The sequence below is a fragment of the Crocuta crocuta genome, unplaced genomic scaffold, assembly GCF_008692635.1.
Source record: "Crocuta crocuta isolate KB4526 unplaced genomic scaffold, BGI_CrCroc_1.0 scaffold288, whole genome shotgun sequence".
In the NCBI taxonomy this organism is placed as follows: Eukaryota; Metazoa; Chordata; class Mammalia; order Carnivora; family Hyaenidae; genus Crocuta; species Crocuta crocuta.
Window position 1 is genome coordinate 2,993,464 of NW_027532607.1, and position 6,033 is coordinate 2,999,496.

Sequence of the window (6,033 nt, forward strand, 5' to 3'; positions counted from 1 at the left end):
GGTTCTTTATTATAAAAGTGATAGGAGCCCAATTTAGAACACTGAAAAAACAGAAGCCTAGAGGAAGAAAAAAAAACCACTCACTCATCTTCTCACCACTTATTAGTAACTGTCAACACTGTATTTGTATTTCATTCTGTTCTTTTTAAAAGCATAGTTTGGTTTACATAGCTGTTATTTTATACTATATACAATGTTGTATTGCCTAGTGGAAATGTAACATTGTAACTTAAGGGCAAGGACAGCTTGGCTTGGGGTCAGAAGGGTCTGAGTATTAATCTCAGCTCTGCCACTTACTCACTATATGACTTTGGGTGTATTATTGGCTTTTTCTCAGCCTCAGGCTTGCTGTCTATATAAGGAAAATGATAGACATATCCATTCTGTGGCACTAGTTTTCTGTGTGGTCCTGGACTATAGGACCTAGACTGTGGTCTAGACTGTAAGTTCTGTGAGCACAAAGCTCTTCTGTGGTCCTCTGCTAAATCCCTAGGACTGGGCTCTGGTGGATAAAGATGGTCACAAACTCTTGGTCATTTCCCCCATCCAGAGCTAGAGTCTATTTCTCCGCCCACTGGAATCTTGGGCTAGTCTTGTGTGGTAGCCAGCCTCCAGGATGTTCCCAGTGATCCTCACTTCCTGGTCATTCATGCCCTTTCATGGTCCCCTACTGCAAATCAGGGCAGGTGTGTGTGACAAAAATGTATGGCAGAGGTGATGAAGTCTGACTTTGAAGCTAGCTTGTAAAGGCCTGCCTTGGTCTCTTGGATCACTCGGTCTGGGGAAGCCAGCCACTATGTCACAAGAACACTAATGCAGGCTGTGGAGAGGTCCATGTGCAGAAGAACAGAATCCTTTTACCAAAAGCAAGCACAAATTTGCCAACTTTATGAGTGAGCCATCTTGGAAATGGATCCTCCCGTCCCAACCAAGCCTTCCTTCACATGAGATCAGCTCCAGTTGACATTTTGACTACAATCTCATGAGATACCCCAAGTCAGAACGGTTTAGCAAAACTGCTCCACATTTCCTGACTAACCCATAGAAGCCATGAGAGATAAATATTTATCATCATTTTAAACCACTAAGTTTTAGAATTATTTGTTATGCAGCAGTAGGTAACTAACTAATACACCCTATGACTGACTTTAACCAACAGAATGCAGCAGAAGTAACATTTTGGAACTTCTGAGCCTGGGCACTAATGAGACTGAGGGCTTCCACTCGGGCCTTTGGAAATCAGTCACCATGCTTTGAGAAGCCCGAGTCACATGGAGAAGCCATACAGAAGAGAACTGAGACATGGCAGGTGAAAGACCCAGGCAATCTTCCAGCCAACAGTTGGCACCAACTGCTGTCTCTTTGAGTGAGCCATCTTGAAAGGTCTAGCTAAGTCTTTCCCCAAAAATCTGGAGCCTCAGCCATCACCATATGGAGCAAAAGAACCACACAGCTGAGCTCAGCTTCCCCACAGATATGTAAGAAATAATAAAATGGCTGTTGTTTTAAGCCTCTGAGTTTTGGGGTGATGTGTTGTGGAGCAATATTTAAGCAAAACACTGGCCCAGTACTTGACACATAATTGGCTCTTGAGAAATGTCTGGTGAATAAATGGATGACTTCTGTGGGGCTTCAGTTTCCTCTTCTATAAAATCACAGAGGTTAGGCCATTCCATGCCTTCCATTCTGCATATTTCCATCCCTCTATTGTTTTACGGCTGCTTACCTGGCTGCTTGCCACGTGGTGACTTTACCATTGTATGAGGACTCCAGTGTGTGGTATCTCTGCTATTCACCCCCACACCAGTTCCTTCCTCTTTCTTTCTGTGGCACATACGCACTCCCGGCACCTGGTCCTCATGAAGCTGTCGTGGGGATTTCAGTCATGGGCCTGTGTAACTTGGCAGGAAGAAATCAGAGAGGCCTCCTCTCTACAGGTAGCACCTGCTCAATTCAGCCAGAGGAAACTGGAAATGCTCCCAGCAGGTCCCTGGGACACACGAGCAAAGAACAGAACAATCACAGACTGTGTTTTCCATCTACCTTCCTCAAGGCCAAGTCTTGCAGTTGTCTTTTGGCCAGAAAACAACTGGCATTTTTCATAGTATCCAGGGCCCCGACTCAGTTTCCTAGAGTAGAAACAAAATCTGTTTCCGAGAACTAGTGCTCAGCTTCTGGCTTCTTAGGTCCCCCTGCTTGTAACAGAGGTGCCACAATTTTATCAGTGGTGCCTATGGCCATTTGGGGTGGTAGATCTCTATAGTTTCCACTAAAAAAAACTGGGGTGGCTCAGTTGGTTAAATATCCAACTCTTGATTTCAGTTTAGGTCATGATCTCCTTGTTTCTGAGACTGAGCCCTGCGTCAAGCTCCATGCAAATAGCATTGAGCCTGCTTGAGATTCTCTCTTTCCCTGTTTGCCCCTCTCCTGCTCATGTTCATTCTCTAAATAATAAATAAATAAATAAATAAATAAATAAATAAATAAAATTTAAAAATCACCCCCCCCACACACACACCAAAAAACAAATTCAAAGGGTGGGAGAAGTCAAGTAGTTAGCCTGAAGTCACAAAACAAACCCAGCAAACTGGTGGAATCAGAATTTCCTTCCTCCCATTTTCTGATCACCCACCCCACCCTCCTACATCCATCCGCCTTACCACTCATGGCACTCTGAGCAATCACGGTGTGACCCACTTAAGTGATTATTCAGAAGAGCAATTGGTCCTTCCTGACTATAAGTCATCCCCAACTCATTGCCATCATCATGTAATTATCAAGGCCTCTCTCATTAAGGTATAAAAGTATCTGTTTCAGACTTTACAAAGTCACCCAGTTTCTGGAAGGTTGGGGGGGATCGTGATATTATTTATCTAGACAAAAAATGTTCATTGAAACCTACTGCCTACTGGGTGCTCTGCAATGTGCTAAAGACATGTCAGTGAACAAAACACAGGCCCCGCCTGCAAGGAGCCTGCAGTCTAGTGCTGGAGACTTTCTTCCTCTCTGTGCAAGTCAGGATGGTGAAGCCACATACCCAGGCCCAGCTCAGGCCATTCTTCTCATACGCCATAGACCAGAGCAGAGGAGAAACCTCCCCTTATGCTCCAGCCTCATCCAACTGCCTGCTTGTCTCCATGGCTGCCTGATGGTCATCTCATATTAAAATTCCTCAGGCAGAGCTCTTGGTCTCGGCCACCCTCATCACCCCCATCTTAGCCCATGCTCCCCCCACTCCCCCTCACTGGCTTGAGTCAAGAACAATGAGTTATGTTTTATTTCACCCTCTCCTGGTCACATCCAGTCCATGGGCAAGTCCTGGTTTGGACACATCCGAACTCTCAAATGTGTCTGCCTCTCTCCCGTGCTCACCTGGGCTCTCTGCTTTCACCCTCACTCAGTGCTTCCTCATCGCAGACCTCATGTGGGCATTCAGGCCTGGCCGGCAAGGCTGCACTTCGTCAGTGGGGTCACGCCCCCGCTCTCGGGGACCTCACTGACTGCTCTCCCTACGGATGCCCAACACCGCCTGCCCCCTCTTAGCAGCTAACCCCATCTCCTCCATCCTGGGACATGCAGACCCAGGGAGACAGAAAGCCCCCTATCTTCTCCACACCAAGTCTACCTGTGGCACCTTCACGCATGCCCTCTGTTTTCTGTCCTCAGTCCTTTCCAAGGCCTAACCTTGCTGGCTTCCTAGGAGTCTGCGGAACTAGTCATCCCTCGTCTTTCTCCTGCAAACCCAGTTTCTTTCTCTCAACTGGATCCTTCCAGCCAACACACAAGTGTGCCCTAGTGTCTCTCTTCTGTTTTGTTTTTTTTTAATGTTTTATTAATTAATTNTGAAGCCCCCCTTCTCTCTGGCCCAAGACTCCCTCATGCTGTCCCATTCTCTGCCATCCTTTCTCGAAAAAAGTTCTCTTCCTCTCCTATCATCCTCTTTAACCTGCTCCAAAGGGGCCTCTGCCTCCACGACTCCCTGGAGTGACTCTTGTCAAATTCCTGATACCTGAACTCTGCGAGATGTCAGGTCGCTTCTCTGTCTTTCTTGACACTTACTCAGTCCTTTCGCAAACCTCTACTGGTTACCTCTCGTCTCATCCAAACTTCGCTCCCTTAGTCTAGTCTCTCACATTCCTTCCGAGCCATGATGGGACGGAGACAGCAAGCTTTGCCACCCAGGGCAGGTCACACATTTCTGGTGGTCTGTTTCCTGTCCAACAGGCGGGGCGCCCATCTGTCCATTGGTGCCAGGAAATGTAAGAGTGGGGCGTTGGCCAGGGCAGGCCCTGGGATGTCTGCTACGAGCACCAAACAATGTCCCCGCAGGCCTGTTCTCTTCATCTTGTACACGGGGGCTGGGAATGGAAAATGCACCACGTTGATATGGGAGTGTGATAGGATTGCTGATGTCCCCCCCCCCCCCCCCCATTTCCATGATTGCAGTTCTGATGGTGTTTGGGCAACAGAGAAAAGTTGGATGACAAAATTTAAAGTGCCTGATAAGAAGATTTAGCTCTCATCTGCAAGGACCTTGTCTGTGGGTGGAGTGCCAGGGAGGAGGTGATCACAATGGGCAGCAATCCATGGAGGTGACCTGCTTCCGTGGCACTAAAGGATGTGACAGTCTGGGGCTTGTTGGCATCACTCAAGGCTCCCATGTAGCTGTGATTGTATGATTGTATCTCAGTGACCTTTCCAAGCGCTTGGCTATAGAAGTCACATATCTGCTATAATTCTGGCTAGTGTTGATGCTGACAGAGTGCCCAGGGAACAACTTGAAACCTCCTTGCCTTTTCTTTCTTTTGGGAGATCAATCAATATCAAATCCCAACTTTTAATTTTATTTTTAAATTTTAAATGTTTATTCACTTTTGAGAGACACAGAGAAAGTGAGTGGTGGAGAGGCAGAGAGACAGAAGGAGACACAGAATCCGAAGCAGGCTCCAGGCTCTGAGCTGTCAGCACAGAGCCCAACATGGGGCTCGAACCCACGAACTGTGAGATCATGACCTGAGCCGGAGTCAGAAGCTTAACTGACTGAGCCACGCAGGTGCCCCATTAAATCCCAACCTTTTCAACTCTTTTCATCAATGTATACCTCTTTGATCTCAGACCTCTTCACTTTTGCTAGACTCTTCCCTCTCTAAAGCTGAATTGAGTCCTGTCTCCGTGGCAACCTGTTTCCTTTGACCCTGGGTTGAACATCAGAGAGGCCCACGTCTGCTGCTGCTGTGTATCTCCTTTGTGATACTTACCAAAAGAGAGATTCAAGTCATTATTGGCATCTCCAGCCCTGGATGGTGAGCTCCAGGACGGCAGGGATGGGATCTTGTTTCTCTCTCCTTCTGCAGGATCAGGGCCCATGATAAGAAGGGACCTCTCTGGGCCTATCGGGCCAGGGGAAACACCCCTCTTTTCCTCACCTTGACTCTTAGAGACACGTGTTCTGTCCACCTAGAGCTTAGAAGGGTCCTGTCTACCTCCAGCCTTGTCTACCAGAAGGAAAAGACAGGCAAAGTTCCTGTAATTGAGATATTTTGAGGCTAAAAGCTACTGGGATGAGCCAGAGTTTTGTTCTCACTCCATGGTGGTGTGACGGACATCATTTCTTTCTCTGCCTCAGAAGCTTCAAACCGACAGGTCCTATTGAGAGGACAAAGCAGGCCCAGGAGAAAAAAAGAGGTGCCAATTCTGAATGCATAAGATGGAGTTTCCAAGGCCTGGAGAAAATTCTTCCCATATATGGTGGGAGGAAGGTAGTGACTCCAATGACTTTGTATCCATATCCACCGAACCTAATAAAAACCTTGAGTACAGGCGTTTGTTTGCGACAGTGAACTCTCTCCCCTTAAAAAACTTTAGTTCCTAAGTCACATGGAATATATAAGGGTAGGTAGAAACTTCTGTTTCTATGACCAAGTTAGGGAAAAAAAGAGAGAGGGGACTTCTAACTTATGTTTTGCCTTAAGGACTCCATTTTTCCCAGAATATCTAATATTAAATATCAAATATTAATAAATTTATACTTAT